The 24,528-nt window shown below is 40.5% G+C and overlaps 1 protein-coding gene across 2 annotated transcripts in view; it reads left to right on the forward strand.

The window, feature by feature from the left end:
- PDE1A (phosphodiesterase 1A) overlaps positions 1-24,528 on the forward strand; it is a 205,461-nt gene that overhangs the window by 42,914 nt on the left and 138,019 nt on the right. The gene's annotated exons all lie outside the window — the stretch shown is intronic.

Consider the following 24,528-nt stretch of genomic DNA (forward strand, 5'->3'; position numbering starts at 1 on the left):
GCAGCTTGACAAATTACTTCCAACACCAAGGAGCTGCTGCAGGATAGTTCTTTTTTCCACTGATGCTAGACAACATGGGAAGATTCTACATGTGATAGCTTTCTCCCAGAGCCTTGGAAAAAATGAACTAGATTGGACTACACCTCCCAGAGTCTCCATTCAACAGCATGTGATCATTGACCATGCTGACTGGCTGGGACTGTGAGTTGTCGCCATTTTCTTTTTTGGACTCTGCCTCTTCCTTTATCAATGTCACCATCTCAGAAATGGGAGCAAGGCTGATGCATGAGGGAGCTAGAGTGGAGATTCATTATCTCAAGCTAAAAAAAACACCTTAGGTTCCAGTTTTTAATCAATTCCACTTTCTGACAGTCTTCTGGGTGGGAGCATCCAGTACTAGTCCAATTTAGCTGCCCTTGCTGCATCCGATGGACTCCTGGGGTTTGTAGTTTGGCACGAGGCCCTTGAGGAGCTCCCTGGATGAGGATTGTAAAGATTCCTCCCTCTAAACTATCAATCTCCAAATTTCATGGGATGTTGCTGTGGCAGCTAAAATTGAACATAGCACTTTTGTTGTGTTGCCCTAGGTAGGGGACTGATTTCATTTGGTCAAAAAGAACATTTCCTGCGATTAAGTAGAAAATTAATTTTGTGAGATGAACTAATACTAGTTTATCAGGGACAGTACCATAGCTCAATGATAGACCCAGTAGTTCTAAGATGAACTACTTTTTGAACTAAGCTAGCTGGGGGATTCTTGGAATTGTGGTCCAAACAATAATATTACCAGGCTTCAGACAGAGCACTTACAGGAGGCATTGCCAGTTAAAAATAAATCAAACATTAAAAATAGTTTTATGCATAAATTCACCTCATATGGAGTGTGTCTTTACATTTTAATTTCTTTATATTAAACTATTTCAACTTTACTGTTGAATAGGTTTTCTCCAGGGCAGTTATTTGACATTTCCTGTCATCTGAAGCCTGTACATGATAATCTCATTGTATCAAGAGATTAGTAGATAAACTGTAGAAACTAAGTGTGTTCATATAATCCCTCTATGCACACATGTTTTAAGCCTTAAGGAAAATTAAAGATTCTAAAGATAAGTATTCTTACACAAGTAAAATAAAATAAACTGATAGTCTGTCATCTTTATTTTAATAGGTAAAATTCCATATTTATGCACAGGCAATCCATTGACACTCATGATTCTTACTTCTAAGCATAAATGCATAGGATTTCTGCTTTAAGGGCACAACTGAGCAGAAACAAAAGTGATAAAAGCTTTGTTGTTGTTGTGTGCATTCAAGTCATTTCCAGCTTATGGTGACCCTGAGGCAAACTTATCACAGGGTTTCTTCAGAGGAGGTTTGCCATTGCCTTCTCCTGAGGTTGTGAGAGTCTGACTTGTCCAAGGCCACCCAGCAAGTTTCCATGGCTGAGCAAGGATTTGAACCCTGATGACCTGGAGATTCTACATTAGAGTAAGCACATATTTCATTGCATTAGAGAACCCCAATTTATTCCTATACTTCTACATCAGGAATGGAAAGAATATTAAACATTTTTTTAAATGGTTAAAAACTAGGGCCAGAATTCACCTGGGCTATTAGGAATATATAGCCACTGTAGTTACATAGCTGGGCAACATCTGCTGCAGTCAGCAGGAGTTTGTCCCCCTATTGCTTGGAAAATACCTAACTGATGTTCCCACTCCCATTCATTAGTGATCTCCATTGCAACAGGCAGAAGAAGTGTTACAGTACTGTCAACATTGTCTATTTCACAGGAGATTACTTGCATGGTGCTGGTGGTGAAAACATCAATCTGTTTTCTTTTTCCCAATTCCTGGGAACAGGTCCCCATCAACTGTACAGGCAGCTGCCTGGTAAATCGGGATACATAGGGATTTTGATGGTCCCTATGTATCCCCAAACTAGTGTATATGTAGGGATCATGAATACAAATGGTCACAAATGGGCAACTCTAAATTACACATTTGCAACTGCCCAGTTGAATTCTGGCCAATATCTCTCAAATATTCTAAACCGTGAAAAGAATGAGAAGAGAAGAACTTTTGCATTTTAGGAATTTCTCTGTGCAAAATTGACATGTAGTTGTTTGGTACAGAACACATAATTTTCTGCACAGGAAACACTTTCTGCATGGAAGAAATGTTCTTTCCTGTGCAGTAAAATGCAGTCTTATACACAGAACAACCATATGAAAATTTTGTGCAGAATAAGTCCTGGACTATGAACAGTTTTTGGAAACAGTACAATTTTCAATGACTCTTTTACAATGAGAAGAAAATTGCTAGAAGGACTCAATAGTTAGTTTAACAAGAAAATTAGTGAAGAATTTCATCCTTGTCCTAGATAAAGAGAAATCAGCCCCTTGATTTATCTTGCCCACTACTCTCACATTTGTCTGGCACCTGAGTCTTTCCAGGGTTCTAGGAAAGATTCTTTCTTAGCCCTATCTGGTGATCCCTGATTTTTTCCCCTGGTAATCTCCCATTTAGATACTAACTATGCCCAACCTTGTTCAGTTTCTGGAATCAGACATGATCTGGTGTTTTCCAGGGTGGTATGGTGATTGTTACTGTAGGAAGAAGTTAGATACCTACATCTATCCAAAGGCATTTTCCAGGAAACTGACTTGGGTGTTTTGGACTTCCATGTTTCATTTCTAAAACAAATAATTTTGATGGGAGCATGAAGACTGTGCTTTGAAGTTTAAATGCACATGATCTTTCAAAAGTTGAAACATTCATTTAAATTCCAACGGTATTATGACATTATGAGTGCATTGCACTGAAGTGACTATGCAGGGCAATGGAACAGATAGCGGAGGGGGGATATGAATTGGCTCTGGATGAGACATACAGGGGATTTTAGTGTGCTTTTTAAAAAATCCTGGCTCCAGTCCTGGTATTAATCATAATACCTTTTCTCTGTTAATATGTTTTAAGGCAGATTCCCCTTGGTGGTTCAGGTTTATCAAAGCTTGAAAAAAGTTACTTTTGGGGACTACAAATCCCAACATCCCACAACCAACATGGCCACTGACATGGTCTCTTGTTAGTCAGAGCTCTTCCAGACTTTGACTTTTTCAGGCAATTTTTGCTTACTGCAACTACTTCCACCCAGTGATGCCCACTATGAGCTGAAGTTGTGTCATGCAATACTGATGAGGTGAACTTATTTGATAATATTATGTGACTAGCCTACTCAGACTAATCCCGGTGTAAATTGGGTAGGACTGCATACCATAATCTGGCATTTTCCTTTATGTAGCTAATATTCAGACTATATTTTCTGTCCAGTTACTTTACAGACTGTGTCTTCCTTCATGTTTACTTTATAGTATTAATATCCAAGGCAGTGTGTTGTGAACTAGTGCTGGTCCTCAGACTCTTGGCTTCCAGTCCATGGTGATTTTCCAGGAAAGCCAGAAAGAGTTGAGCATAGATATGGTGCTGCCCCCTGGCAAATTGGGGGATGGGGAAACCCCTGCAGTTCCCCACATCATATAGCTTAAAAACCACTGCTTTATAGGACCAGAGTAAGAGTCACTAAGGACTGTACCTGAGACAGTTCTATACATCTTCCCTATCCTGGGAGCCTACAAATTTAAGTAGGCAAATCATAGTGGAGGAGCGACCGACTAACCTTCTTACTCCCTTCATACCATTTTCCACTCAAGTTGTCCCTCACAGAAGACGATTTTTCACCCACAAGGAAACAGATAACATTGCAAGTTGCCATTTACACAGGTGATCTGTAATGTTTCATTAATTTCCAAAGAAGTAATTACAAACAAGGTCAGCCTGACACAGTTTAAAGGTAGGAGTTTTCATTCTGGTTAGAAGAGTTCAATTATTAGTGGAGGAGGTAGAGGATGGGAAATTTAGAACCTTTGATAAACTCGTTGTTGCACATTATTAATTATGGAGCGTGACTCATTTTCCATAACATTCTTGGCAATGACTTTGCTTTCACTAAAAATTTGATATATAGAGAGGGTCATCAAAGAAAGCAGTACAATGGATTTTTTAAAACTTTTTACAAAGTTTCAGACATTCAATCTAATCGTCTCCAATGTGTGGCATTTTGAATGAATGAATGAATGAATCTTTATTTGTATACCGCTATTCCCATGATCACAGCGGTTTACAACAGTAATAAAAACATACCGAAACTACAAAATCCAATAGAAAGAAATCCCCCCCATGTTAAACAATACAGTACAGCAATAAAATATCCATCATTCAATCACAGTTAAAACAGTTAAAAACCAAAGCACCAATTACATCCAATACAATACAGCAGCACAAGGGGAGAAGAATGGAATTAGGGAACATGGGGGAAAGCTTGACGAAAGAGGTTGTTCTTTTTTTTATTATGATTTTGTTGTTCTTTGAGAGATTAATGCATACTCTTTTAAACACATGACACCAGAAAACATGTGGGGGTATGATTTGATGCTTGCCCAAGCTGAAAATGCTTATGGATGCAGACTTGCTTGGTAATAAGACTTGTAGAGCTCAATAGTATCTGTTTCCCCAACAATAACCTCTGAAAATCGCTTCTTAGGAGTGGTGGAAATGGCATGTTGTGAAAGGGTTTAAATGGTGTTTAGTTCCATGACTGGTGTTTTCAAGGCTGAAGGTGGCAGCAATTTGTCAATACAGTTGCCCCCCCCCCCAATTCATTGGTTTCCCTTTCATGGATCCGATGATTCATGATTTAATCAACATGTTCTCTCTAGAAATCTATAGGTCCTCCACCTTCACTCTATGGTCAGCCTCCACCAGAAATTGTCCATAGAGTCAAGCTGAAGGACCTAGGGATTCCTAGACAGAACACTTCTCTGGGAATCTCTGGATTCTCCATCCACTGGAAGTTGACCATAGAGTCGCACTGGAGGACCTAGAGATTACTAGAGAAGTGTTCTCCCAGATTAAAAAAATAGCATTCACAATTTATATTTATTTATATCCATGGTTTTTCAGCTTTCATGGGGCGGGGGGCTGTGCACCCAACCATAGTGACTCTGGGGATCCAACTGTAGTTTTATACTATATATGTATAGTGCATATATATTTATATATTTATAATCCACCTGTGCTTTTCTATCCTTTATTAAGTTCTGCAGTAGCCATTGGTCACATACAATACAGTGGTATCATATTGAGTGGTTTAAATTATCACTCACTGTCCCTTTTCTGTAATTAAATGTAGAGACCCTTTCAGGTTTGAAATGAAAAAGGTCAGTTTTGATCATGGATGTCCTACATGGAATACAGTTTAGTTCTTAATAAAATCCCAGTATATAAGGCACCCAGTCAGGGAGTCTGATATGCTCAATTCTCTGCCACAATAGTATGGGCAAATTATCACATGGTAAACGTGTTCTTTCCTTTTTCTTTAGAAGGCTTTTCTTTTTCTGGCAAAATGGCCTTCATCAAAGAGGGGAAATATCACAATAATTTCTTACAGCTTGATCAAGCCCATCTTTCCTTTTAGGAATATTTTGATGTTACCTCTACATTATTCTTAAAGTCTTTTCTTCTGTTTCTTTTATTCACCTCCACACAAATCACTCTGTTGTAGGCGTCTTAGCCTAATACTGCACTAGACAATTAGACAATAACAATTTCCAAAGCTTTATGGAAAGTGAAAAAGAACAACAACAACTCGGAAAAAAAATGAAGATGGAATCCACCATAAATATAAAATGTCATCTTGGATGAGTGAATTAGATTGGAACCTAACCAACTCTTAATTTGATCTCTGTGTAGAAGGTTTTAATTTACTTGGCGTTACTGCTTATTTCATGTAAAACATATTTCCCTATGCTAGTTTGTTTGCAGCATTTTCTCTCTCTTTTTCTCTCTTGTGCCAAGAAATGCATGTTCATGCAGCCCTCAGGCCAAGCAGATGCTGGATGGGACCAAGTTGTAAAACATTCAGGCTTGTTTTCCTTCATGGAAAGTTCCCCAGATTGTTCCCACAGATGGAACTTTTCCAATGAACTGTTACTTCTTTGGCTCTGCTTTGGTCCCAGAGTGGTTCTGTTTCTTTTTGTCTTAATGAATGTTCAGCTGACTCTCTTTGGTTTCGGCTTCAGGGTGACAATGCAGTGACATGAAGAACATTTCCATAGAGAGTGTGTGTGTGTGTGTGTGTGTGTGAGAAAGAGAGAGAGAGAGAGAGAGAGAGAGGAATCTAAATAGAAGCACAAGCAATTTCCCAAAAACATGTGTTTGGATTGTTAAAAATGTGTTGTGTTTTGTTCTGAGGAGGGAAATGGTTTGGATCCAGACAAAGGTACACCTAACAAGACTGAACTTGACGCTCCTCTGTCTGTCCCTGAAAGATTCTCTTGAGATTAGGATAGGGCTGCAGAAAAGAATAGCCTAAGGCACTAGGGCTGAAGGAGAATAGGAGTATACCCCCAAATCAAGGAGAGACAACTTTCATAAATGTTCACAGGCTGCAGAATCCTCAAGGACTCTTTTGGGGTGAGGCTTGGAATGGGAGTGGGAAGGGAAGTCAACTTCTACCTTGTGGCTGTTTTTGTCTGGATCCAACCCATTGTGAACTTATTCTGAATTATGGTGTTTCCTTGTAAAAACAACAACAACAGTGGCTTATGATTGGTTTCAACAAGAAAAGACCAGTTAATCAATGGGAATTTGAGAAATCCAGTTAGGCGAGTAAGTCTACATTAGTTTGAACTAGCAATTCAGTGAGAAAATGCTGTAATTGGGGAGCTTATTCTGCACAAAATTAATATATGATTAATTTGCTTGTTAAACAACATTTTCTGCATAAGAAAATAGCTTTTTCTACTCAGGAAATACAGTAATACTGCTGTGTAGAAAATACTTTTTCTGCACAGAAAATGCTGTGTCTTGTGCAGAAAATTCTATTTCCTGTGCAAACACACCATGTGCAAATTTTGTGCAGAATAAAACCCAAATAGCAAATAGGCTTTGAAAACTGTTTTGTTTTGCTTTGTTGTTTTTAACAAGAGAAGTGCTTAAATCACTCATTACTTTCTTCAAGACAAAACTTACTGAAGACTCGCATCCCTATAAAATAACAACTCACTGTATTTGTGACAAATTCATTTTTTGGTGACTGAGGTCCAAAACATACCACAGAAATAAACCAGTTTGAGACCACTTTAGTGCTAGGAAATGGTGATAACTAGTTTTGTAAGACATTTAGCCTTCTCTGTCAGAGAGCACTGGTGCCACAATGGGCCTGAATAGACAGGCCAAAATAAAGCTGCTTTGGGCCACTTTGGAGGTATGCTGTTTAAATGACACATGCATCTTAAGAGGCCCAAAGGTGCGCCAAAGGTGTGCTCCAGTCCTTAGAACTGGAGTGTGGCTTTGGTGCGGCTTCCAGACTCTTAGGATGCATGCTTCATTTAAATAGTACACTTCCAAAGTGGCCCGAAGCAGCTTTATTTTGGGATGTCTGTTCAGGCACAATAAACTACAATTCCCAGGATTCCCTAGCACCGAGCCAGGACAATTAAAGTGGTCTCAAACTGGATTATTTTTGCAGAGTGTTTTGGACCTAAGGCACAATGGTTACATTGAGACTGCAACATAATATGAAATAACATCAATCCTTTCATGGTGTGTATAACTTTGTCAGTTACTTTTGTAATTGAAGAGGTGTTGCCTTATCAAAGGAAGAAAGAGAATATCATATGGCTCAAATACTGACTCATGCTGTGTCTCATGTTCTGTTGTGGATGGACAGCATGTTTCCCCCCAGAGGTGAGAGATCTACAGGGGCAAAACTAGGGGGTGCAAGGATGCAGGCATCATCAGGTGACACCCTAAGTGATGGTGTAACAGTAATTAATACCGTTGTAAAGTTTCAGAAACCAGAATGGTAAATAATTCCTTTTTAAAAAAGTAACTTTTTAAGCTCTAACAAAATATAAACTAGGGTTTAAAAGAGATCTGTCAACTACGTATGTTTTGCACTGGATGTGGTTTACATGTCATTTAAATTGGCCATAGGAACACATAGTACTATACTGGTCTCTGAGAGTTAAAATTACAGTTTCTAGCAGCAGCATTTGCCAGCTACATTGGCTTTTTTGGTTGGCTGCTTCTAGTTAAAGCTCTTAAGAGGTATGAGAAGCCTTGCAATACTGGTGGAGGAGAACTTATCTAGGGGCCAGCACTGAGGGCCTGCCATATGCGGTGCTGGCCATGTGTTCTCTTACCAAAACCATCCTCTGAAAACCACACGTACATAGAAGAATTTATTGCCATAATCCAGATTGGCACTGACATAAAGCAGAGAAGAAACAGGCATAAAACAAAATGGCTTAAAACGCTCAATAAATAAACCCTGTCATTTGGTTTGCTACCATATATTTGGATCTGCTGAAAAATAAAACAACATCATCTGTTCTACGAAGCACAGTACTTTACACCAGTAATAAAATGTTTACTATTCAATTCTCCATATTTCACTCAGAAGCAAGTTCCACTTAGTCTGGCAGAAACTACTCCATAGGAAAATATACATATGGTTACAGGCTGAAGGTCAAATTAGACAGTAAATTTAGCTTATTTTGGAAGAGGTGGTGCCTCAAATGGTGAAACAATTTTGTATGTCATAGCACATAATTGTCCTCTTCTACAGATCTTTGTTTTATGTGCTTTGTTTTTTGATTGCTTACTAAACAGGGGCTTAATTGCAAGACTCGTTGCCAAATATATAGGAAGAAACACAATTGTGAGAGGCAAAGTATCTTAATTGTAGAGAATACTCATTCCTTTGAATATCTAGTTTGACTCTAAACTACATCAGTCCCCTTTATCCTGTTGGGCAAACTTGTTAGTAACTTGAACTCCTGTGCAGGGATTTTTTTTGGGGTGGGGGTGGGGGGGGTTATTGCACTGTGTTTTAATTCCTATCTCAGTATTTATATCACAATATTTACGGCCATTAGAAAACTGACTACCGGTAGTTATTTTCTTGCTCATTTTCACAGCATGTGTTTCTAAGCATCATATTGCTGGTATGGTCAGCTGAGATGATATCAAATCACAGTAAATACAAAAAAGAGATTCTATATTTTTGTGGAGTTTTTGGACCATGTGGCTCTTCCATGTTCTGGAAGAGTTTATTCATGATGTGTCACCAGTATCTGGTGAAATGTCAGGAATAAACTCTTCCTGAACATGGCCACATAGCCCCAAAACCCCACAAAAAATTATGGATTTTGGCCATGAAAGCCTTCAACTTCACAGCTTCTATACTGCCAACTTAGGTCTTGTCTACATGGGTGTTTTACCCCCAGTTTTCCCAGGCTTACTGCATCCAGTTTACATGATACAGGGTCGAAACCATGAATCAGGTCTAGATTGTTTTCACAAAGCTTGCACCTGTTTCAGGGCATCCTCCCCATAACCTACATTTATATAAGGCACTCAACAGACCGCCCCTTTCCTAGCTGCATCAGGGCTGTGGCCCTGATCTGGTCTTTCCGTGGTGCAAAAAGCCACAAAAAGCAGCTCTTTTTATGCTGAGGAAAGGGTGCCATAGCTGCCGTCGCTGTGGCTTTTTGTCACTTCTTTGGCACAGCACATGTAAATTATGCACTGAAGAAATGGTGTGACACCGCCTGCTGTTTGATTGGCATGGAGGAGGGGGCGGGGCAGCTGGTGTGCATACAGCATGCCCCCATGCCGCCCCGCCCCCATGGCATATAACACCGGTCTGTTGAGCCCCCAAGTCACCTTTTGCTGCAGGTTTTCAGCTCTCTTTGCAGTGATGGCTGCGGTTGCCTTTTCACTCACAGTCCTTGTAAGCTGCCCGATGCCACTGCTGTGAGTGACAGTCATTCTGAGGTCAGAACAAGGTACCCAGTGTTGATTGTGTGTCTGGGCATCTTGTTCTGACCTCAGCAGCAGTGCTGGGTGACAAATTGGGTTGCATGAGAACTGAAAATCCACTGCAGGAAAACAGGTGAGGGCCAAATTCAGGGGGAATTAAGAGCCAAAATGCTCTGGGACAGCCCGGAGTATTCTGGCAAGGGTAGACCTAGTTACGCATGCAGAACTCAGTATTGACTGCTTACTGACTCTCCAAATCTACCTTAAGAGTCAGCAGTTGTTCCTGAGGTCTGTTTGCTGGCAATGGGGACACAGCAGGATGATGTTTTCAGCCCCCTCCTACAAGCAATATATGATGTGCACAGAAACTGAGGCAGGAGTTGTGCCTCTGATTGTCACAGCAGTGCTTGTTAGTGGGAGAGAACTGGAAACATCATCCTGCTGTGCCCTAACCACCAGCAGAGCAGACCTCCATCACTCAAAACTGCTCTCTGGAGTTTATGATGGGATTTGGGGAACACTTACAATTGTGGCAATAGTGCCACAAATGTCGATACATAGTATAAATGAATATGGAACAGTTAAAGATTCATAACTCTAGCTTTCAAATCCATAACTGCAATGTAGAATGCCAGCCATGATTTACAAACCACCTTTAAACCATAATTTGTCTCTGGTTATTTCGATTAGATATTATGGCCAAGATCCAACCGTGTACTTCAGTATCCAGTACCAGTGGAAATGGGGGCTCTCTTTCATTCATCCTGTTGCTGTACCCTTCTGTAGTGCAAAGAACTTCTCTGCTCATGTACATTTACCAGTCCTCTGAATCAAGTTTTTAGGTGCACAGGAGGTTCTAGGAAAGAAGGGAGTTACTGAAAACGCAGAACTCCTTTGGATTATGGCTTACATTTTTATCCTGTTCTTTCTTGTAAGAACTCAGGACTGTATATAAGGAGATTTTTGCATTGCCTTTGCTTCCAGCATAGATGCAGGGTGTATCTTTAAAAAGATGGATCTTATTGCATTCAATTGTCATTGGGTAGCAGGCAGCCCATTTACAACTTGGGCTTCTCCAGGCTTCTTTTGCATCTTTTCATAAACAGGATTTTCCTGTTCTTGAAAAGCTGTGGCTGATGCCTGGGTTGCAAACTGGCTGCCTGCTGCCGGCAACAGGTGAATGTGATAAGGTTCCTTTTCTTAAAGTTACATACTGTTTCTATGTCGGGAGCAAAGGTAATGCAATAATCTCCACAGTGTGGCCAGCTTTCCCTCACTTCCCAGATTTCCCCCTACACAAGAAGCAGTAAAGTCTTCATGATAACCGTAGCATTAAATGTTAACATGGGGCATGTAGCCATTATGCTATCTTACTTCATCTGTGGCAGCTGAAACAGGAATTCTTCATGCAGCTCTAAGTGTGAGTAATTACAATAGGCAGCAAATAACAGAATTGGGATAGATATCCTTGCAAAATGCATGCAAAACCAATTATAATATGTTCAAACAAAAGGGCCCAAGTTTCATCCGCTCCAGCCAATAAAAACATTGCTTTGGCTCCAGACCAAGGAATCCCATATTTTGACTTGTGTGTATCCCAGAACAAATATAGCAGCCCAACTCTCAGGGGAATATATTTCTCCAATCTATTTTCTTTCTCCCCTCTTTTTTATATCTTTCCTGTCATTTTTCTGTCTATCCTCTCTGTACTTACCAAGTATAAAATACTTGTGAAAAGGACTCTAAAAGTATTTCACAATCACATTTACATTACATTTACATTAAAGACACGAGCAGAAGACCAGGGGGGCTTAAGATACATGATAGACAATGTGCTTCCTGGGGAGAAGTTCCATGTGTCAATCCCTACCATCTCCCAGTAGGACTGGGCAAGGTTGCGGCCTTAAATCGTGTTGAGCCACGGTGGCTCATTTTCCATGGTGAAAAATGTGGACTTAGATGGACAAATTGTCTGTGTCCAACTGACTCTCTCTCTCTCACTCTCTCTGTGATAAAGTGTACCCATCCTAAACAAAGAAGTGGTAGATCCGTACGGCTTGTCACTTTGATGTCTGGATGGTGACAAAGCAGAACCACATTTGCCTCTGAGACTGGAAAAATAGATTTGAATTTCAAAGGATACCTTCTGCCTATGTGCCCTTAGTGCTTCCTAGCTGAACCATACCAGGGGCTTTCCATCCAGGCCTACGTAACCAAGTACCCCTTTCAGGATGAAGTTTAATATCAAAGTTCAGTTAAAGGCAAAAGAGGCTATGGAATATAATAACATGAGTGAAGAAGAACTAAGATTTATTTACCAAGGAGTGAGAAAGGAAAGACACAATGGATAAACAATTTATAAGTCACTAAACAATGAATTTGAGTCCACTGTTGCAGGGCGGTTTCTTGAGATGCTAGCTATGCACCCTAGGACTCATAGCACCAGTCTTGGCTATTGTTGTGGAGCAGCTTTGGACTGTGCCAGTGGGAGGGCAGAATGTAGCTATGACAAGAGCTCCTCCTTGGTTTCTTCTCAGCCTCCTCAGAATATTTCACCTCTTCTTCTTTCTCCCTAGATTCTTCTCAGAGTGTTTTTTTCACCATCCCTGTGTCTTCCTTTGCTTTCCTCATGGTCCCAGTTTTCTGTGTTGCTAGATTCAGAGCTCAAATAAGAACAGCCCCCAAGATCCCTGGACACCATCTCGCACTACAGAATTATAGCACCATGATTCCACTTTAACTGTCATGATTCCATCCAATGGAATCCTTAGGATTGCAATTAAGGGATGAGCCTTTATAACCCTCAGCCAGGTTGCCTCTCACCAAACTACAAATCCCAGGATTCCACAGGACAGAACCATGTCAGCTTAAGCGCAATCACAACATTGCAGTTGTGTAATGTGAAAGGGCCCCTCATGCCTCAAACTGTCTCACTTTTGCATTCTGTATACCCTTCACACTACTTCCATTTTGCTCCATAATATTTCACAACTTCTGCTGCTTTCTTTTAGTAATTCCTTCAGGTAATTAGTGTCACTTCTTCTTGCTCTTGCTTTTAAAATCCCAATCAAATGATAGTTTTGCAATTATAAAATAAAATCTGTGGTAAAAACAGACTAAAGAACCACTAAGAATAAAATTTATGAAATTGGAATAATAGAACAAATAATTATTAACTGAGAAATAATATAATCTCACAGACTGCAGTGGCCAGAGGAACACATCCCTGCCATTATTTTCATAACTAGGCAGCACTGCTATCTGATGGCCTTATCCATGGGGCTGTAATCTGCTCTCTGATCTTTCTTGGTTTGCCAGAAGAAAGGTTTCCCTTAGCTTTTGAGAACACAGTCACTCTCTGATGTTTCCCCTTTTCAAACTGTTGAGGAGAGTTCCAAACAATGAGGTGTGTGTATTGTTCTGTGTCTTCAAGTCGTTTCCAACTTATGATGACCCTAAGGCCATATCATGGGGTTTTCTTGTCAAGATTTGTTCACAGGAGGTTTGCCATTTACTTCCCATGAGGCTGAGAACATGTGACTTGGCTCTCAGTGGGTTTCATGGCCGAGTGGGAATTGAACCCAATTTTCCAGAGTTGAAATCCAATACTCAAACTACTATGCCACACTGACTTGGAGAACTCTCATCGAAAAAAGATTTTAAGAAGGCACAATTTGCACCGTACTGAAGTGACTTGTGAAATTCTCTTGAATGGAATTTGAAGTACAGTTGAACCTCCACTTTCATGGGTTTAACTTTTGTGGATTTGATTATTTATTGATTTGTCATCAATAATTAAATGTGATTTTTTTTTAGTTTTGTGGCCTACTGCAGGTAATCTCAGATGACACATAAGGTCTAGAAAATGTAAATAAAAATTTAAAAGTTTAGTTTTATTTTAGTACTATCTAGGTCTCTCACATGTCCTTATGTCAGTGTGATATCTGAGCTAGTTTCAACAGGTCATCATGACCTCTCCAAAACATGTCTGATACTAGATATTAAATATAAAACCCTATATTCAGTGAGAGTGGTGTATGGTATGCTAAAAGCAGAAAATGAAACTGCTTCTTAGATGTGATCATCCTCCAAAATTGGCTGTTCATTCTGTCAATGAGGTGTGAAGGTGGGGATGTGCAACAGGTTCTTTTTGGGAACAGTGCTGCATTTGTGGGGCTCCTTTCCTCCAAGGGAACTAATAGTGGCTAATTCCTTCTCTGTTGTCCATTAAGTGGTTAGTTAAAACATGTTAATGCATTTTAATTTGCCAAGTTAAGGAGCCATATATCTATATTATTTTGGCTCTCAATGCTTTCTTTAACTGTATCAATATTTTATTACTGCAAAGCACCCTGTGGGCTCTTTCTAGAGCTGGCAGATGGTATAGAAAGGTTTTATATGTAAATAAAAACAATAAAGCCAAATTCTGAGCTACTGAGTAAGGAAAACAGTAAATAAAAGTCCTATGACCACATCCAGCAGATGGTACCTCATACTGAGAGGATCTCAGGAGAAGGAACTGTGCCAGATCAGAAGTCAAAACTCCCTGTCCTAATTCCATTTGAGAGGGGCAAGGAGGAGGAGGTACAGATGTTCTACTCTTTTCCAATTACCTGCTGGAGGTTGTGACCTGCTAGATTATGAAAACACATGTTCCGTTTGTGTGGAGCTAAGATTTTGCTAAAGAAATATTGCACCAGTATCATGACAGAGAAAGCCACATTTCATGAGATTCTGAAAAGGGCAGAGGGCAAACAGTTTGTGCTTCAGCCAGAAGAGGCAGGGAAGTCTTAGCAAGGAAATTAATCTCCTGCACTGTGACGTCACCAACCTCTTGTGCATGTTGTGTACACAGAGAAAGAGAAGGGGAGATTAAATCAGTTTTACAAATATTCATGTTTGCAATAGACCAAAAAGGAAACCAGAGCTTAGAGTTCTTTACAACTGTTTGCCCACAGCTTTACCCCACAAACTCATGTAAAACTGGTCAAGTCTGCAAGGACCTTTTTTTTGCCTACTACCAAGGGCCTGAATGAGTCATCATGCTTATACACAGTACTTTCTAGTTTTGCAAGCTCAGAGAAGTCATTAGGTTAAGTTTCAGAGCGTCTTTTTCCATTTGCTGACGTCAAGACAAGGGAATAAATTGAAGGAGCCCTACACATGTGTATGCTTCCAATGGCTGGGAGTTCGATGTAAACTTTTGCAACAGTTGTTGGGTGGGTTTTTGTTTTGTTTTCCCATTGATCTATAGCATGGAGACTTGTACAGAGGAATACGCATGATAGAAAAGTAATTTGAAAATGAAGTGCAACTTTTAGAAGACAAGCAATCAGAATTCCATTTAACATGTTTTATGTGGAGTTTCTCCCTTGGTTGTATGTACAGTTGCATATAAACTGTTCAGAAGCTTCCAGATTTTGCATTTTAGTTACACTTTGTCTTGAGTGTTCAAGACAGGTAATAATTTTTCTTTCTTTCTTTCTTTCTTTCTTTCTTTCTCATGAACACATGCATTTGCTTCACTGAGTGGTGAGATATTATGTAGACAGCATTTCTGAACTGTTTACTTTGGGACTGTGTACTGGAGTGTTGTCTGGTATTTGCTTTATTTACAAATATATTCTTCCAGAGAATCAGATTTGAAATCCTGCATCAGATGTGTGTGTGTGTGTGTGTGTGAGAGAGAGAGAGAGAGGGAGAGGGGGGGGGCTTCTGGACTCCTCTCCCTTCAAAAGTATTTTCAGTCATTCTTTCCTCCTCGCACCCTCAGGATCTGGTGCAGTAGCAGGTCTGTAAACAGATTAACCTGCAAATAGAATAAATTCTTTCTGAAGCATATTAGTGATCTGCCTGCCACCTGTCACCTTAACCTGTGGAATTACACAATTTCACATTCAGCTCTTGTGTGTCTTCTCCCACAGCTTCTGTGACTAGGTACCCATGGGAATGGATCAAGCATCACTGATGGACAAGCATTATGCAAACCCATTGGGGCAGCAGTGACATCAGTACACAGTAGGATGATAAATGAAATATTTTACTATATAAAAACATCCAAAGCATTTAGATTTAAACTGCTTTCTTCCTTTGTAGCACCATCCAATCTCCTTATCTAAGGCAGTTTGATGTGCTTGGAGCTCAGTGCCTGTTTCCCACTGTATCATCCAAGGCAGAATGCATTCAACCTTAGTGTTGCTGCTAATCACTTGTGGGAGATAAGAAAGAGAAAAGCTCACTTTAGCCTTCTGTCTCCTTAGCATTCCCACTATCTGTGAATACTTGACTACATTACAGGACTAGACTGCCTAAGGCGGAGCCGAAAATGCCCCCTCCCCAAACAAGTGATGGTTAATTTACAGTACTTTGGCAGCAGGAGTAAAAATACCTCACAAGCACATTCATCCACACTTGGCAGGAAAAAAAAAATACCTTAAGTAACAATTTCCTCCCACTTTGCCTAATAGTAAGGCTGGCCTTTTCTGCCAGACCCCCACAATTCCTGAGGTACCTAAGGATGGTGATCAAATATTATTTTGAGGTGATTGTTATAACTGCATAATTCTTTTTACTGATAAGTCTATTAGCTATCAACAAAAACTAAACAAATAAATAAGGCCCATATCTTCAGAGTCCAACCTCTTCGAACTTTGTGTCCATGAGATCCAACAGACTAAAGTAGAATAAATATGTATTCTGTTGGACATTCTCTTTTATATATCAGCTTGTAAATGTACATGCTTAAATGTGATAGGTTGGCTCTTCAAATCACCAGTCTTAAGAGCTTGCATTTTCTCTTTCAGAAAGGGACTATTAGGCCTTCTTCAAGGCAATGCAAAACTATACAAGCGGTTGCTGAATCACTTCCTTAAATTTCAACCACAAACCCACTTCATCTAGGCATGCCTTTTATTTGTACTGAATACTCCAGTGAAAGTGGTTTGAAAATGACCACTGCAGAACCACAAATCACAGCTAAAGCTACAATTAGCTATGCATGATTTTATTGTAAGAGAAAGACGAAAATAACGCAGCCCTAATGAGTTATAATTTGGATTCTTATGTGTCTCTTAAGATTTGGAAAAAGTCTCTCCCGCCCTGTACATCATCAGAACAGAGGGTTCATGGTTTGACTGTGGCCAAATGATTAGAGTTCCCTTAGTCCCTCTCCCTCTCTCTGTGTCACATCGGCTAAAATTATGGGGTATATTTCCAGGCAACTATCCAATTGTGATGAAAATACATTCTTTTCCAGGAGTGGCTCAAGTGTGAGAATTTTCTGGCAAAGCCTTGTTGCATAAGAAATCCACCTCCCTTTTACTCCAGGCTTAAACATTGGGAGGGTGTTGTTATCTGTTGTGTTCTGACCACTGACAAGTGTAAGAAGCAGGATGCGTCATGCATGCAGAGCCCCATTCTAAGTACATATTTCCACATACGTGAACAGAATAAACACCAAGCCCTGTTGTGTTGTTGTTAACTGCACTCAAATCAACCCTGTAGATGGAACATCTCCAAAAACGTCTGTCTCCCATTGCTCTGCTTAGATCTTGTAGATTCAGGCCCATGACCTCCCCCGAATTGTGTCATGCCTTCTCATTATTTCTGCAATGTAGATGCACCCCCTGAAAGCCATAATTTCTGGGGAAGACTGTGAGCTGGTGGTGGGTGCTCCAGCTGTTTCATTGATCAGCAGCCTCTTCAGATGTTTCTTTTAACTTTTAATGGACAAAGAACAGTAGCTCCTCCCACCAGTTTCCAGCTGCCACTGCTCTTGCCACAGGGGCAGAAAGATAGCATCTGGACACTCCCCATCTTTCCTGGGTCCAGCAGCTGCTGAGTCCCACCTTCCTTGAGCTTTCACCTTCCACTCAAGTTTTTTTTCTCTCTGAAATTCATATTTGGCTGGCATAACTGCTGAGTAAGATAAATCCACTTGGTATTACTGATCGTAGAATGTTTATTGCATTAGTCCTTGGGACATAGGAGGCTAAAATGAAATTTCAGGATTCATGTAAAGATAATAAAGTGGTAAAATCATTAAAATAAAGTAGAATGTTACCTGTATACATGTTACCTATAAAATGTAAAATATTACTAATCGGAGGTGGATAGTATTAAAATGCAATGGTGTTGACATGAGGAGGGAATAATGTGTAAGATTTATGTAAGCTATATGTCTCATATTTAAAATCTTCTTGGTAATTTACTGAAATGGAATCCACACACTTCCCCTCCATTTGGCAGGCTTTACTGCAAATATAACAATCCTACAAGTGACATACAGTACTGGTTAGTTCCTTGCAGCATCTTCTCTGCATCACAGGTATTCTTTTCCATTTTCTTTATGTGTCTATGACTGAATGACACTTCTTTAAACTGGCACAGGGGCTCTTTGAGTACACTCTATTCACAACGGATTGGTTTTGAGGATTTCTTGGTGCAAGGCATTTGGAATCCTGGCCTTATAATTGGTGTAAATCACATTTAGGTCTACTTGTCCATTGTTTTGAATTTTAAATGCTTTTAAAATTTAAAAGTGAAATCAGGCATTCAGAAGGCAATTGATTTGATTCTGCCAGACTTCAGATGGCCATGTACTTTAAAGCAGATGGTTCTCTGCAGGAAGGGATGCGAGATAATAGTTTTCTGATTCCTTATAAAATTAAGTGCTTAAGTCTGTGTCTGCACTGATGGGAAAACCCAACCTGGGCCGCATTTCCACTTACAAATAAATTTCTTTGTGATCTGAATCGATGGATCGGTACGGCAGTGGAGCGTGCTTCACACTACATTTGCCCCGATTGCATTTTCTTGCTGCAAAATAAAATAAAATAAACCACTTGTGGTTCACATTGACGAATGAATTGATTCAAAATGGACTCACTCCAGCTGGCCAAAGGGCAAATTTAAATCGATTCTGATCCACATCTGGTTCACACTTGCATGGAATCGATTTATCTATAAAGAGACAGAAAAAAACAGCGTCAAAAAGATGCAGGTTAGATGGGTTTAGTTCATGCCCCCCTCCTCTCCAAATTGTTTCAGCGACTTGGTTCAAGTGCAAACCAGGATCATTTAAACCAGTTCAAACCAATTCGGATCCAGTTTAAAAGGTAGTGGGAATGAGGCCTTACTGTTGGGGCATACATATACGTGAGGAGGGCAAGCTGTCTGCACACCCAGCTCCCACAATTGGCCAATACTGTTGGTACTATCTGCACACCCAAGGCCAGTGGCTCACTTGGCCCAGGGTGCCTCCTTTTGACCTCTTTTCCCTACCTACTAACACTCCCCTTCCCTGTCCCCATACCAGCACGCAATCCGCATGCTCAGGGGATTCTCTGGAGTTTCTGGCCTGATTTGGAACAAATAGGACTCTGGCGAATTGCCCTGAAGCACAGATTGAACCCGTGCTTTGCCTGTTTTGGCTCTGTTCATCATATAAACAGGTCAGTGTGGAAACATTTGTTCGCCTCTGGCTGGACATAGTCCCTGACATTTTGGGAGCAAAACATGAGACAGAAATTGTATCCTTACAATATCATGAAGGTGGGTGGCAGTTGATGAGTTAGATGGCAGGCTATAACTGCTTCTGATCCAGTTGATTGTGGGAAAGGGTGGGTGGGTGGGTGAGGGGCAATCCATCAAGATAAGTGGACTCAGAATTTGGGTAAAATCCAGCTAAACCAAAGGGCAAAGTTTTACCAAAGGGCAACCAGAGCCAGTAAAAAGAAAAACAGAAGAACAAGCAAGCAAGAAAGGAAGTGGGGGGAGATCACGACTTTCCCCAGTAAAATACATCCAGTAGCTGCAGCAGTTGTGTGGCCTTATCTACAACACGCATGACCCATATGGAGTTTTACCAGGTTCTGTGGCTGGGTTTTGTGATTTTTCTACAAAAATTTTTCCTTCCTCAGCTCAGCACCACTCTTGCTCTGACTTGTAGATCAGGAAGGCTCATGAGTCAGCACACTGAAACTCCACTTCTTATTTACAGTATTTATTTAATCTTTTCTTTCTTTCTCCAAATATCACAATGGTCCATGCATCAACCATTTCTCTTCTCACTACCATCCTGGTGTGGTATAATAAGTTGAGTGTTGGATTGTGGGAGTCTAGGATAGAAATTCCCACTCAGCCATGGAAATTTACTGGGCGATCCTTAGCAAGTCCCACTCTCGCAGCCTCAGAAGAAGGCAATTGCAATCCTCCTCTGAATAAAATTCACAAAAACAAACAAAAAAAAAAACCACTGTGAGCGTGTTGTCATAAATTGGAGTCAAATTGAAGGCACCTAAAAACAACAACAACAACAAAAAAAAAACCCTTCACACCAGGATTTTTCAACCCCCAGTCTTGTGTAAACGCAATGCACATGCAAACACCTTCATAATGAGTCACATAACTCCAGCTGGGAAAGGTGGAGAGGGGTACCCAAACGTTAAAGCCATCGCCCATACAGAAATTAAACTTTATTCCAGTGCTGCTCACCCTGAGATTTCTCTTCCCAACTGGAGACCCATAGAAACACAGCATTTCCCATAAACAGACGTCAGCTCGTGTCCTACTGAAGAGACAGGCATTTGAGACAGAGAAAGAGATGTGTGATTTATACCAAGGACTTCCTGATCTATCTGCCAATCTCTCTTAACTGCCCCAGTCCACAGCTCTCTGTTTTGGGGAGCTGAGGAAAATGAGATCCGAGACACATTGCTTGGTTTACAACTCTTGGCCAGCAGTTATATGGCCATCCTCTCGGTTAACTTAACTGTATTTCATAGGTGGCTCGGTTGAGCTGGGGAGACAGGGAGCATGCTGCCTGTTTTTTATACATTACAAAAATCAAGGCATTTATTTATTCACCTTCAGCCAGCAGAACCTACAGTGAACCACAAATGTGTCATAAAAGATTAACATATAAAATAAAGCCATAGCATTAATGAGACAGCAAACCAAAGCACATAAATCAGGCAAGGTGTGTCCTGTGTTATTTAAAATGCCTAAGTGAGAAATGCAGTACATTTTTTCCAGCACCAAGTTAAGATAGTAGCACAGGCACCAGACACACCTCTTTAGGAAACACATTGCCACTAAAAAGGCTATCTCCTTATTGTTACATATCACACTTTCAATAAAGAAGGTATTTTGAGAAGTGTTCAGTAGAACATTTCAGAATGTTGGCAGATGCCTTGGGTCTCCCAAGTCATTTATGGCTTTAAAGATAAAGTACATCTGCCTTGACTTGTGCCTGGAGAAGTCTTGATTTGATTTGTTAATATATCAAAACCTGTTCTAAACGGTTCACTTGATCTGTTTGAATAACAGGAAAAATATGCTCCGTGTGTAACATCGAGCATGGCTCCTCATATATGAGCAAGATAATTCAGCCACAGATTGGGCAAGAAACCATTCTCACTTTATCTTCCACTTTCCAATGAAGTGAAAGGAAAATGTGGAGGGTTACATAACAGACTAGAAGGTTCTGGACTGACGATGGTTGTATAGACCAACCTAGCAACAGAGCATTCTGGCTGCAATGAAACTTCTTCCACCTCTGAGCCCCAGCGGATTTGACAGGTTCAAACAAGTGATATCTAAACAGATCTGTAAAGTGAATGAGCAGCGTGTAAATTCCAGACTTTGGAAGCTCACCAGAACTGGGAATGACCAGATTTGAATTTTAGTTTTGTTTTATTTATAACTGTCATTTTTACTGAAGATACTGCAGATAAGCCAACAGGACTGCTAGTTTATTTGTTTATTTTTGGACTGGACTTTTATATTTAATTGTTACCTGGCAGGCAAAATTCTTCTGCTTTTCAGTGTTGGGAAGAGGCCCAGCCTTTCCATTGCTGCCTGCCATGCAACTATCAAAGGCCTTGTCTGCATTGGCCAGGATATTCAGGGCAACCTGGCGTATCTTGGCCCTGCAGCTGCTCTGACCTGCCTCTGTTGCATCACCCTCCGAACTCGTGCTACTGCAGCAGCTGTTTGCATGGGCATCCTGAGGACTGCCTGGTATGTCTGCCACCACCACAGATCACTCACTTCTGAAGTCAGAATGAGGCACCAAGTGCCAGTCACATGCCCAGTGGGATGGCCATTTGGATAGCCATGGCAGCATGGCAACAGAGGGCTCTGGATCTTCCAGCAAGATCTGGAACAACAGGTAAGGGTTTTTTTTACTCAGTGTTGACATTGTCATACCCTGGTTCTGTTGTGGAATGTGTCAGCCATCATCCAGACTGCCCGCACCAGAACCAGGGGTAGGGCCATGTATTGTCTTAACAGGATGATGCTAGAACGGGAGTGAGGAATGGATCTTTTGACCCTGCGGACAAGGCCCAGAATCCTTATCAGGTAAAACACCAACAGTGGCAGATCAAAGTCTCCGCTCTTCTGTGTGATCTACTCTTCTGTGTGATCTCTTTACATTGATTTCATACTCTTATTCCACACTATTCCCTGAGACTCTCTTGCAATCTTTTTCTCCTTGACAAACTAAGGTGCTCTTACTACCTGGAGAAAATATACACATCATGGGTGAGCAAGATCATCCAGCCATAGATTGGGCAAGATATCATTCACACCCCTATATCTATCTCCACTGACTTTTTTCCATACATTTGCTTGGGAAAATAATGTTGTCAAAACCTTAATTTGTCTTGATTGGTTCAAGAGGGGAAAGCCAACTCACCCCTTAACTCATGGTTGGAATTGCAGTGTAAATTGTCCAGGGCCATAACCTCAGAACCTTTTGTCTTCTAAATGAGATTTTGTGGCAGTCTTTGCCTTTGTGAGGAAAAGGTTTCTGCTAATTGCTGCCTTCAGGAATCAAAACAGGAGCCATGAACAGTCTGTGAGGCCTAGATGAGGGAAACACTAAATTACAGTTCTTCAAAGTGTGACTTCCTCAACTATTCAAGTTTTCAGCTATTATTTACATTATCTTACTGTTATAATGTGTTTTGCTGGATTCCCCCCCACCGCTGCCATATAATGAAGGATTTCTCATTAATATAAGGCTTCAGTAGGAGAAACACAAAGAATAGAATGTTCTACAGAAAGATTCTTCTTATCCAACATGCATCCTGTGTAGTGAAATCTCACTGAAATGGTGTGAGTCCAGCCAACTTCAGTCCAATTGATTTTAATCTTACCTGTATTATGCTGTGAGAGCATAGCCAGGCAAACCAGGGCATAGTTGAGGAGCCCATACTGTGCTCAGTGTTGCTTCTCTTATGTGGAGTGACAAGACCCAACCTACACATTGCATAGAGTGAACTGGTAGAACTGCATTATTTGAAGGTGAGGGGGTCATATTTTGGAACGCTTCCCTAAACACACAGATAGACCTCCCCCTGCTTTTAGTAGTTTACTCCATAAAGGAAAAACAAAGTCAGCATGAGATTTTGGAAACCTTTCAGCAATGGCCTCTCATGGGTCAACTCCAGTGTAAATGGATCTCACCTTCATCTTGTACACAGTCCTGGAAGTGACAACATTATTAGCAATTGGTGGAAGTACTACTAGTACCACTACTACTAATAAAATTTATTTATATCCTGCCTCTCTGTGCAATACAATCAGGGTGGCTTACAAGTTAAAACAGTACAAAGTCATATCCCAATCTCTCCTCCCTTAAAATAATAATTAAACAATACAGAATTAAAACATACTTTAAAATAAGCATCAACACCTGGAGAAATGTGGTGTAGCCAGAGATGCCTATTTATATTTCCCATGAAGTTCTAGAGTATCCGAATGTAGATTGAGTACAGTATCTGTTATCCGAAATGACTGGAATCAGAAGTGTTCTGGATTTTGTCTCCTGATTTTGGAATGTCTATATTTGCACATACATACTGAGATATAACGAGGCTGGAGAGAGACTGATGTTCTGTGAAATGGTAAGAGGTGCAGATATTTGCCATTTCACAGATCCCTGCATCTCCCTCTCCAGCCACATCTCTCTCCAGCCTCCCAAATACAGTACAGGTATATACTGTACTACACTAATTGTGTTGTAGCTCAAAAAAATTTAGATTTTGGAATTCTGGATGAAGAATACTCCTCTGTGGAGCTGTAGGAAATTAAAGAAGTGTCTGTCCACGACTCAGCCACCTAACATGAGACCTAAAGTAGACACCGGCACTGGTGATCTCTGCCAGGGAGTTGACACCACAGCAAGGCAAATTTGACCAAAAAAAGAAGAAAAGAAGAAGAACTCCAAAATATTTCTTTTGGACCCAAACTCCCTGGTTCACATGATCTCTATGGAAGCGGGGCGGAATCTAAGAGTTATAAACCAAAAATGAATTTCCCATTCTTGGGTTTGACATTGTACAACTCAGAATCTTACCTTCTCGGTGCTTCATTTTGTGCTATGTACATATTCTCTCAGATAGACTCCAACAGAATTCATTCTGTTTTATGAAATGGGGTATTTTGGAATGATTCCACTGACTCTTGCATGCTCCATGTTTGAAGTGGGGCCAGGGTGAAATGCAAGGTTCAGTCTGCAGATGAAGAAGAAACCCCATCAATTTTTATTTCCCTAACTTGAGTATAATTGCTTGATTCTATGTAGTTAAAGTCCCGCCAGCTGCAAACATTGCATTGTGCTCCAGCCAACTGT

The sequence above is a fragment of the Sceloporus undulatus genome, chromosome 1 (genome assembly GCF_019175285.1).
Source record: "Sceloporus undulatus isolate JIND9_A2432 ecotype Alabama chromosome 1, SceUnd_v1.1, whole genome shotgun sequence".
NCBI classification, from domain to species: domain Eukaryota; kingdom Metazoa; phylum Chordata; class Lepidosauria; order Squamata; family Phrynosomatidae; genus Sceloporus; species Sceloporus undulatus.